The 12,685-nt window shown below is 39.5% G+C and overlaps 1 long non-coding RNA gene across 1 annotated transcript in view; it reads right to left on the reverse strand.

Moving 5' to 3' along the window:
* The window catches only part of LOC308089742, a 376,982-nt gene that overhangs the window by 291,577 nt on the left and 72,720 nt on the right, over window positions 1-12,685 (reverse strand). The gene's annotated exons all lie outside the window — the stretch shown is intronic.

Here is a 12,685-nt window from a genome sequence, read left to right on the forward strand (position 1 = left end):
TTTTTTTTTTACTGAAATGACTGATGGTTCTTCCTTGGCCTACCCCTGTGTGCACAAGACATTAGGTGGTGATTGGTCTAACGGTTTGCAAGATTTTTGCATTGAGACAGACATAAAGACTAACTAACAGACCCTCTCCTAGACGGCTCATGCAGCCCCAAGCAGTCACGCCGTGAAAATGCATTTTTAGTATTAGTGCTAAGACAATGCTGTGGACAAAATGGACACGTAGGGCATCTGAGAATCCTCAAATCTATGGCACTTGCTACCCTTGATTGCTGTAATGTTTTAGCAGTTTGTCGCACAAGCATAATGAACCATACATACAGTAATAATCTTTTTACACTATTATTGTCTCCGCCAGGCCGAAAGGCATGGCGTGAGAGTATGTCTTACCCCCTGTCCGTCCGTCCGTCCGTCCGTGTGTCCTCTCCGTCTGTTACCAGCTAATCTCCGGCACCGTTGGCCCGGTCGCTGCGAAGCTGTGCACACACATGTGGTTTCTTTTCGGGTAAAATAAAATGTCGCAGCACTGAAGGAACGAGATCCGATGGATATTATTCTCCAAGTCTTTTATTTGATCAACTTCAGGAGTATTCACAAAAAGTGGCGACTGAGTAGGTCAAAATACAGTGCCCTGAGATCACATAAGTACACACTTTTATACAGTAAATTCAAGACATGCGCTAGCTTCGCAGTCCCTCCTCCTCCTCCTTCTCTCAGCCAATCGGGAGCTGATCCGCTACGGCCGAGCGCACAGCGGGTCTTGCTAGGCTTATCACACACATTTGCATGAAGGTAACTTCTGACAATACAGTTTATGTTCCTGTGGCCAAACTATAACCTGAAATGGAATATTCTTTATTAATTCGTGTTCAGTATGTCCTGAGCTTTAAAAGGAGTGTAAAAATGCATACATTTATATAAATATACAACAGTTAATAAACAAGAATTTTAAGGAACCACATAATCTCTTCAATCGGACTGTTTTCTATCTAAAGAGGCTTCCTCTTTGATCAAACGGATCCCAAGACCTAATCACTGAGAACCTGTTTTATCTTAACTACTGTAAACATCTTTACCAGGGTGTTTATACTATAAAGGAAAATAGCTCTGTGTTCAAATCTAATGATTAGATACGTTCGTGGCCTACAGTAACTTATGCTACGAACATCAGATTTCATCACAGCTGTTGAGTGTTTAACTTTGTCCATTGTCTATCTAATCCTGAGATGTTTTGGAAGAATGTGTCTTATTGAAGAAAGCACTTCAATTCAGAGAAACAGTTGCTGGTTAAGTTCCAAGTCAATCCCTTCGGATACTGTTATTCTGAATGAAATGACTCTGCTATGTAAAAGCCCATGTATATCAATTTTAGCATATATGATGGTCTGGGAGATACTTCACACACTCCAGGAGGCCGATTTGTGCAAAACCTATTTTTTGACATTACTCCTACAGACTTTATCCAAACGTCATTTCTAGGGGTGGGACGATATATCGATATCGCGATACTTTCTCCCGCGATAACTAATATCACTAAGTGATAGTTACTGAATGTCCATCTTTGTTTTTGACAGCCTTGGAAATTAAAATGGATCCCCAGAGGCTATCCTTTATTGAGAATGGTAAACAAACTATCCCTACTTATCTGCCTTAACGCAACACTTCTTCCCCATACGTTTTAGAGATATGAAGTTGTGTTGTGCAGCTCTGGAAACTGTCCACATGCCACACAAGTGATCACTGTAAATTACTAGGTCAAAGTTCAAGCCATTTAAGCGTTGCAGTGCGCTCATGGCACATTCATGATACATTACGCATAGGCTTCAGCCAGGGGTCTGTCACACTCGTCCCTCCATAGGAAATTAATGGTTTGAGGTGATGTTCTAGCCTGGGATCCAGCCTGATTCACTACGTTCGGCTGATTTTTTTTTCTCTTTCACTTCGCTTATCAGTCTGGCCAGCCTCCAATTTGACTTGTATTTTAATGACGTAGACAAGTCAGGAAGTGACTTGAGTTTTACATTGGACAACACTGGTTCCCCCCCCCCCCCCGATTTTTTTTCTCTTTCACTTCGCTTATCAGTCTGGCCAGCCTCCTATTTGACTTGTATTTTAATGACGTAGACAAGTCAGGAAGTGACTTGAGTTTTACATTGGACAACACTGGTTCCCCCCCCCCCCCCCCCCCCTGCAGACCAATCAGAAGCCGCGGTTCATTTTCTCCCGTCTGTGCAGGGAGATAGGAGGCTTTCCAGACTGTATAGCGAGTGAGAAACAAAATCTGCCTAACGTAGCGAAGCAGTCTGGATCCCAGGCTCCAGAGGAGTAAATTATTTTAATATCAGTTCATTTAAGTGTGTGTGTGTGTGTGTGTGTGTGTGTGTGTGTGTGTGTGTGTGTGTGTGTGTGTGTGTGTGTGTGTGTGTGTGTGTGTGTGTGTGTGTGTGTGTGTGTGTGTGTGTGTGTGGTCAGACTGACCTCGGTCAATGACCTCTTGTGTGAGAACTGGAGTATCCCTACACTGGGTTCGACCTGACTCGGACTCTGTAATAGTTTCTGAGGACATTTATTATTACCAATGCACAGAGGTACCTTGTAATGTTACAACAGCAGAAACAACAACACTGGACTGGTTTAAAACTACAAGGAAAGCTAGCTTGCCTTCCTGCTGCAGATCACACCGTCTCTCATACAATATTCAAAAATTCTGCAGTTGATGAGGAAGGATATAGTCACCTTTACAGTCAGAGCCAGATTACAGGTCCTTCCAACCAGACTCAATCTTTCTCTGTGGTACCCTAATACGTTTCCTTCTCATTGTCTGCACCATGACCACACTCCAGTTACTGAAACTCTGTCACATATTCTGAATGGCTGCTATGTAGATAAGGGAATGTACTTTGCTAGCCACGACAGAATTGTTGACTTATTAGTCAAGGACATACTGTAAGTTCATACAGTACGTTTCATCATCTGCCAAAATCTGCCAAAGCACTCTTGTGTTTCAACTGCCATAATCATGTGCAATAAGGAAAATTATGCCTTTTCAGATGTCATAGCTAATACACCAGACACTGTTATTGTTGATGAGGACAGTAGAGAAGTGAGGTAGAAGAGAGGAAGTGGCATGTGACCACAGTCTGGAAGAGGCATTCCTTACCAAGGTGCTTAAGTAATGTCTTAAGGATGCTATTATACAGCTTGGTAAACTGCTTGTGTTCATATTTAGAAGCCTCGGTAATGTCCACAAATCAGTTGTGAGAGGCCTGCAGATTGCAGGAATGCCTAAGCCAAGAGCTAAGGCATTGGCAATATTCTTTTCAGTGTCTGTGATAATTGGCAGTCGCCATATATGGAGGAGGCGACGCTTCCTGTACCCGTGATCTGTATCCTGAAATACTTGCTGTTGAGCTTTACCAAGTTTGTGCATCTACTACTGTTTGTGTTCAAGAATTTCTTGTTAAAATGTGAACGCAAATAAAGATGTTAAATGTGTGTGTTGTTAGCAGACTGACATACATGTAGATGGTATTCTATATCCTTAACAGGGCTTCTCCCACTTGTTGGAGTAGTAAGGTAATGTTAATTCTAAGATAGTGCTAGCACGAAAGTTCTATTTAAAGAGCATATTGCCCAAAAATGTGAACAGACAATACAGTCCATATTTTAATTGTTTGTAAATGGCCAAGTAGGCCTACTAGTGGGATAATTATGGCAAACACCCCTCCGTTTCATGTTGGGGGGTAATAATATAAAATATATAGTTTTTCGATGACCACTTGGCTCTTAGTTTATTATCCCATACATAACATATAAATAAAATAAATATAAAATAACTACAAATATATATTTTTTGGTCAGTATTTTTCAGACTGTAGACGGAGTGCAAGGCAGCGAGTCACAGTATTCACCTTCAAATCTCCTAGCCTAATTGTTTTGGACTTTAAGGAATGTGGGCTCCTTATTTAAGGATCAGCGTGAGATGGCTAGGTCATGAACCTCCAGCTGCAACAAGAGAAATGCACAGCAGTTGCCTAATCTGTCATTAATGATTGCAGCTGTCTGTGACATAGCAGTAAGAAATTCATTGTTAGAAGTTCTACAGTGGTGGAAAAAGTACTCAAATTCTTTACTTAAGTAAAAGTATCAATACTGCAATATAAAAATACTCTGTTACAAGTAAAAGTCCAGAATTAAAAATGTACTTGAGTAAAAGTACAAAAGTATTGGCATCAAAATGTACTTAAAGTACCAAAAGTAAAAGTACTAAATATTTGAAAATAGCAGATCTACAAGCTCACAACGCGTCGTGAGCTTGTAGATCGGCTATTTTCAAATAGCCTAGGTATAAAATAGGGCTAAAGTGGTTAATGTATGTTTCATTATATCATAGTTTATATCTGAAAAGTAACTAGTAACTAAAGTTTTCAAATAATTGTAGTGGAGTAAAAGTAGAATATTTGCCTCTGAGATGTAGTGGAGTAGAAGTAAAAGTATTGTAAATTGTAAATACTCAAGTAAAGTACAAATACCTCAAAATTGTACTTAAGTACAGTACTTGAGTAAATGTACTTAGTTACTTTCCACCACTGAGTTCTAGTCTGGCAAGTCATCAAAAGGACCATTGTGGTAAAAAAAAAAGAAAGAAAAAAGGAAGCGATACTTAATGATTGTTAAAAATTCAAATATTTCACTACAATAAAGTAGACATACTTCTGTCTTGTCTTGTCAGACTAGTACCACAGCACATATTTCACCGTGAAAACTTCTGGCATTGTCACTATATAGCAGGGCTAAAAAAGACACTGCTCTAATTGTGGTAAAAAAAAATGGATCAAAACAGATGTAGAATCGTCATGCTTATCTCTTATTTACCTAAAAGTTAAAACTGAAATTGACTAAATATACGTCCTGCCTGGAATAAAAGCCAGATTTACTATAGTCTGTGCTGGTAATTTGAAGGCTTCACATTCTTGTTCTCATCTTTATTTAATTCTTATTTTTTATCTATCTCCCTTGTGTTGTAGTGTGAAGGCACACTTGAACTATGAAAATAATGAATAAGATTCCAAGAGAGGGAGTAGGAGACTTACCATTCTCATAAAATCAGCTGATCACAGATAGTGTACAATCATTCACGGAAGTCACAAGATCATTCATTGTTTTTTCTGTCTGATTTAAAAAACATTAAACACAAAATACATTTCATGTCAAGTCTTGGCCCTGGTCCAGAGCGTTAGTGAGTTGAGTTCTCTCTAACGCCCTGCCAGGCGCTCGGATCTGCTCACAGACAAGGAATTCCACTGCCCTGCGAGGGCTCCAATTAGTAAAAATAAACAAAACCACTTCGCTACTCACCGAAACAAAGACTTGTTTGTGTTGTACAAACAATACACTTTTTTGGGCAGAAAATAAAATATGTCCGCCAGATGGAAATTGTTTTATTTACTCCACTGCGCCCTCTACAGATCTGGTCAATGGTAATTTATATTGACCAGATCTGTAGAGGGCGCAGTGGAGTAAGTAAAATAATTTCCGTCTCGCAGACATATTTTATTTTCTGCCCAAAAATAAATATTTTACAGAGAAGGTGGGGTGCTGAGAGGCTTCCCACCTCCAAGAATAGACTTTCAACAACACAAAACAGCCTTTGTTTCGGTGAGTAGTGAAGTGGTTTTGTTTATTTTGACTACAGTTGGAGCCTTCGCAGGGCAGTCGAATTCCTTGTCTATGAGCAGAGCCGAGCGCCTGGCAGGGCGTTAGAGAGAAGTGAGAACTCACTAACGCTCTGGACCAGGGCTAGTCAAGTCTTACCTTTTAGTGTGAAGCGTGTGAGCTATTCAATACTGGCTATGCAGAGTGGTACAGTCTACATTCAGATGATATCTCTGTCCATTATGATACAATATTGTTGGTAAAAGGTTTGATGACCATGAATATGGATTGACCAAATCTCAGTTTACTCACAACATTAAAGGTAGGGTAAGTGATTTACTTTGGTTAAATGAAGTGTTGAATAGCTCTATGTTCTGATAGTACTCATTGCTATAGAGTGTTTGTTCAGTAAAAGGAGTCTCCCATGTCTCTCCAGCTCTTTATTAAACAGAAAATGCATTTTCAGTGCTCTCTCCTGATTGGCTTAAATGTTGTCACCTACCTGAACATGTACTATATTCTGTTTACTAAAGAGCTGGAGAGACCCCTGTGACCGAACAAACGCTCTGTAGCAATGATTACTATCAGAATATAGTACTTTAACCTTTTTAACAAAAACAAAAAAATATATATATATATCACTTACCCTACAGTACCTTTAAGAACCCATATGGAGAATTCTGGAGTGATGCCCGGGATACCGGTTTCCAACTGTATTAAAAAAAAAGATAAAAGCTGCCTTTAACCCATTAAGACCTGACCTTCTAAATCAGTAACTTTAAAAAAAAAGTTCTTCTTATCTTTTATTGTCTCACACAACACTTACCAAAAATGGTTCACTATGGCTCTGGAATGTTTTTTTTCTTTTTTTTTTTCATTTCTCTTTGCTAAGTGTATTATGATTCTTGTAGATTTTGTTTGTTTGTTTATTTATTTATTTATTTATTTATTTATTTATTTATTTATTTATTTATTTATGCATGCATGCATGCATGCATGCATGCATGCATGCATGCATGCATGCATGCAGATTCATGGGCATGTAGTCCATTAGTGATTGGACTTGTCTCAGACTACCACAAGTAAAACATTGAGTTCACGTGAGAATAGTGAGACATTACACTCTGTTAATAGTTACAGCCAAACACAAGAGAACAGATAACACCTTGAACCTTGTCTGATACAACCGGCTTTAACATGTCGGGTTGCACTGGTTGGTCGTGTTCACATTGAGATGAGAGGTTTACAAAACTCATGGTTTAATAAATGCCTAGGTTAGCCTACATTTTGGGCTGCATATATAATACATGCATATGTATCATGTGAATGAATGAACCCATTAAGACCTGAGGCGATTCTTTAAAAGAATGCGGTGCCGCGCTGCGAGCTTGTAGATCTGCTATTTTTGAATAGCCAAAGAAATCTAAAGTGACACAGATGCGTTCCAGGTCTTAATGGGTTAAAGCAATTTATTTGACTTGAAATAAATATCCATATTCTAAAATTATATTAATCCAATTCCTTTACACTTTTCCTGAAATAAAATTAAACTCTGGAGTAAGAGGCGTGCACTCCACTTTGCTTATTATACCCAAGGGGGCGTGGCTCTGGAAAGTGGGCATGCCTTTAAAAAAGACAGCCCAGGCAGAGCCCGTCCACCGATTGTTTGTGATATCGCCCTGACAACCAACAACGACCAATAAAACCCACGACTGTCCCTTCGGGCTATAGGATCTATCCTCCTGGAGATGGGATCCTCAAACTCGCTCCCTCATCTCTAAAAAAGTAAAATCTATACTTTTACTCCACTGCAATTATTTGAAAACTTTAGTTACTAGTTACTTTGTAGATTTAGATTATTATTACAAAACATACATTACCCACTCCAGCCCTATATACATTTTGGCCATTTGAAAATAGCCGATCTACAAGGCAAGCTCACTATGCGCATTGTAAAGCTTGTAGATCTGCTATTTTCAAAAGATTGTCGTACATTTGAAAACTTGTGAAGCGGGACATTCTGCATAATTGCTTCTTTAAGTACATTTTGATACCAGTACTGTTGCACTTTTACTCAAGTAAAAAGAATTCCTGACTTTTACTTAAGAGAGTTAATAGAGTTGATAAAAGGGTCGTAAATCCCGCTCTATGTTAATTAAAACTATTTGTGGTTAAACAGCTGAAAACCCAGTGTAAAAAGGATGAGACGAAATCAAAGACAGACACAGGCCGGTTCTCAAATTAAAAGGTTGACATTGTATTAAGAGAAAGAATCAATCCACGAGGCACCGTACAGCAAAAATATCTCTCTGACTAAACAGTCAATGATCACAACAGTTATACACAAATGAAGTTGTTATCAGTTCTGACGATGACATCTGGCCATGAGGAGCCTCGCTCGTAGGTTGAGAGAGAAGATGGCAAGCGGATGGTGTGACAGTTTATCTTGGACAAACAGCATCCAAATGTCTCAAACGTGTTGTTTGAGACATTTGGACGCTGTTTGTCCAAGAATAACGACTTCAATTGTGTATAACTGTTGTGATCATTGACTGTTTAGTCAGAGAGATATTTTTGCTGTACGGTGCCTCGTGGATTGATTCTTTCTCTTAATACAATGTCAACCTTTTTAATTTGAGAACCGGCCTGTGTCTGTCTTTGATTTCGTCTCATCCTTTTATTAAGTTCGAGGTTGGACAAAACTAATCCTAGTATCAGGTCTCTCCTTTCCTCTAGAGACTGCATGTGTTTTGAGCTGTACAGAGTGCAGGCCCTCCAAGGTAACTGATTATCTCTGGAGGAATACAATAACAGCTCATTGGAGTTGAGGCATTTTGTTCAAAACGGAGTAGTCTTGCAAACTTTGGAAGCCAATCTTCCAATCTGGTTTGCGTGATGTTTAGACAAAATCTGCAGTAATATAAAATAATATATATTATACGGCCAGATGTTTTGCATGTTTGGGCAGAGGTTCTGCTCTGGCATCCAGTGTGTGCACAGTTTCACGTCGATCGGAGATTAGCTATACACACACACGGACACACGCGCGCGGACGGGTGCAAAACATACAGTTGTCTCGGCCACGCCATCGGCCTGGCTGAGACAAAAAAGCTGATTTTTGGTTCAACCATCCATGTATCACAAACTGCAACCAATCAAACCAACCAACGAGCAGTCAGAAACTGAAAGCAAGCAATGTTATGTTACATTATGTTATATTATATTATGATACACGATTCTTGCCATCTTCAGTGATGTTGTTAGGCGTTGGAACGGTCCTGCGTCTCCGACGTATTAAATCCAAAAGGATGCAGTCTGAAAATAACTTTATATAGCTTAACAAATCAATGACGTTTTTGAATTTCGGTTGCGTGACTTGCAAAATAAGATGGAGTAATGCCCGGCAGGTTTATCCTCGGAAGGGGTAATCATGACGACTTTCCAGAAACACTCTTGTATTTAGTTTAACAGCTGACAAATAATACAAATACGCCCACCGACTCAACTAAAGCATTGCTTCGTAGAGAGGAGGCGATTCCCTCATTCAAACCTTTCTGCAAAAACAACAGGAAACGGCTGGTGGAAGGAGCAGCAGTGTGGTTGGCACAAAGATCAAACCAAGTCAGGCAAGAGCTGCAGTCTCCCACTGGACGATGGCCAGGGGCTTTTTATGGTTTTTTTTTGCCACTGTGTGTGTGTAGTGTCTTCGTGTGTCTTGTGTCTCTGCATGTGTCTGTGTGTGTCTGTGTCAGCTAATCTCACAAACTGCTGGACAGAACCATCTGGGACATGCACACACAGTCCCAGTAGGCCAAGGAAGACATGCACTCCACCCCAAGTTTTTAAATCTTTGGATAATAATATATAATGTTGGATTCCTTTTCTGATGATGCAACTCCCCATATAGGCTTAGCCCATTTCAGCCTATTTCAAACTAGATTTTGCACCATTTACACTTTTGTCTTCAACTCCAGATTTTGTTCAAAGCTCATACAAAACATTTGATTTGACTTGCTTTGACAATAAATGTGTGTTTCCAAATGCCAAATTGAATTGATAGTTAGTCATGGATGAGACACAATACACTTAACCAAAAATGTTATATACAATGCAAACATAAAAGTAACATATATTAATCATTCAATGATGCTATACAAAACAATAAACATACAGTACAATACAAAATATTGATCAATTTACCTTGCAGCTGTACATTCAATTCATTCATTCAATGTCTGTCAGTCCTCTTCTCTATTATTTTCTTCCCAAAGTCTTTCTCAATACTATTGTCTCGTCTCTCGCAGTGCCAGTAGCAGTATTTAACACTAACAGGTTACATTGACATGCAACAAGGCCATCCTTGTTGATATGCGCTGCATCACTCTGACTCCACTATTGGATTGATTGCGTTTGACAAAAACAATCACCCTCAGGGTTGGTGGTCTGAATGTCAGATAGCTTGAATGGTTGTTTTAATCAAAAGTAAGGGAACGCACGCGCGCGCACACACACGCACACGCATGTGCGGGGCAGTTGCCATCAGTGGAACTGCTCTAAAGACTGTGGGAGCTGGGCTCTCGTGCTCCCTCCTCCACTACACCCCTGCTTAGATACAGTATACCATAAATCATAAATCCCTCAAGCTGGAAAACACATTTGTCTCCGCCAGGCCGAAAGGCATGGCGAGAGAGTATGTTTTTCACCCTGTCCGTCCGTCCGTGTGTGTGTCCGTCCGTCCATCTGTCTGTGAGCAGCTAATCTCAGGCACCGTTGGCCCGGTCGCAGCGAAACTGTGCACACACACTCCCTGGATGCCAATTCAGAACCTCTGCCCCAAATATTTCTCATGGCCCTTTTATAGCGCCACTAGGAGGCCGATTTGTGCAAAACATATTTTTTGACAGTACTCCTGCAGATTTTGTCCAAAAATCACGCTAATCTTAAGTCATTAAACGAAACTGGGTCTTTCAGATTTTTCTTATTCCATCCTGATTGGCAAAAAATGTCTTCCAAAGTTTGCAGGAGCGCTCTGTTTTGAACAAAATGCCTCAAATCATGAACACTGCATGCAATTTCCGTGAAATTTTGCACGCACATTCCCATTAGGCCGAGGAAGACATTTTCCAATCAGCCTCATGGTGGCGCTATAACAGGCCGATTCGTGTTTTTACCTATAACTGCACCAATCTGTGTAAAACTTTGTATGCACACTCCCTAGAGGTCAACAAAAAACCATTGCCCTGCATTTTTCACATCTGCCTTTTATAGCGCCACCAGGAGGTCGACTTATGTAAAACACATTATTTTATACTACTCCTTCCAATTTTATCCAAATTTCACGCGAATCGGTACACATGATCTCTATAGTCATGTGATCAAGACGGATGTGTTTGATTTTTCATATTCTATCCTGATTGGCTAAGATTGACATCTAAAGTTTGCATTATTGGCTTGTTTTGAACAAAATTCCGCAAATCATGAACGCACTGTCCGATTGCGGTCAAACTTTGCACGCACATTCACACTATGTTGAGGAACAAATGCCACCCTTTTAACATTGGCCTGTTATAGCGCCACCAGCAGGTCTAATTTAGCAAAACAAGTGTTTTTAACAAAATGCCTCAAATCATGAATGCAGTCAGGGTCCAATTGTCGAGCAAGGCCTAAGAACAAATGGCACCCTTTTCACATTGGCCTATTATAGCGCCACCAGGAGGCCACAATAGCCTACCTGACCTGGCGGAGACCTGTGCTCCGAGGAGCACTTTTTCTAGTTTATTATGTTTTCTATTCTAACCCACACAATGACAATGGTTAAATGCTTCTATTAAACAAAACGATATTTTGTACACTTTGAAATTTCATTTGTGAGCAGTATTATTGAAATAATATCACATAAAATAATAGCAAACAATTTGACTTCACCTGAATAAACTGGACATTTTATTCATTTTTATTCACACTTGGTTATTGGTTATTACTTGCACCTTTTTGTATTTCTTAAAATGTAAAATAAAACTGTTTTGAATGGTGTATTTGACTACATGTGGTGGTTCACCAGTGTGCATGATGTGCAGTGTACTGTACATGCCGATGCCAGATTTTTTTGGGTCCGAATCCTGCACTTTAAAGCTGAACTTAATTTTATTTAAATAATATTCTGACGGTAACGTTCATTATAAATCAAGGTGAATTAATTAACCTCTTAATCACTTAAAAAATAGCAACAATGTGACGCGTAGTGAGCTTGTAGATCTGCAATTAGTTTCACGAAAGCTTTGAACATTTTTGAAAAAGTTGGAAACATGCCCAAAACAAAGACGCCAGATTGAAACTGGTCAAAAATGTAGGCGCATGATTGCTGATACCAACGTTCTTAAAAAGTCAGATAATATATCTGTCAGGCTCAAAAAAATACAATTCATGGTACATACATTATGATGATGGAAATAAAGTGGCAATGTACAACATATGTTTTGTATAGAATTTATTGGTTTATTATGACATGTGACTAAAGTAGATTGTCATAGAATCTTATTTTGTTTTCAATAAGGCAAAGGACAAAGACCCTGGCAGGATTTGATGCTAGGCCACAAAAGTTACATGTTAGTCTGGAGGCAACGGATATGCCATCGACGGACCAACATTACACAGCATCAACTATGGAGCAATCATACCCACATTATCCCGTCATGCTGCAGTTTCATGTCCTAGGCTAAACCCCACAATATCATTGACAATGTGCATCTACTCATCACCACACAGTAGGTACTGTAGATACAAAATAATTGTGACGTTTTGCAGTTTTTTTTCAAAGATGTATTTGACTGTATATCTGAAGTTGAGAGACATAAAACTGGCTAGCAAACTTGCCGCACTTGTTGACTTTTTGACCAGTGGCGTTATGCTTAAATTTGAGAATGCAAGTGAATGGAATCAGGCCAAGCTGAAATACAATACATTCTTGTGGAATGGAGCCAAAGAACAGCACTAGTTCAGAAAGTCTGAAATAACAAGTCAGATG

The sequence above is a fragment of the Gymnoscopelus braueri genome (assembly GCF_963280865.1).
Source record: "Gymnoscopelus braueri genome assembly, chromosome: 8".
Taxonomy (NCBI): Eukaryota; Metazoa; Chordata; class Actinopteri; order Myctophiformes; family Myctophidae; genus Gymnoscopelus; species Gymnoscopelus braueri.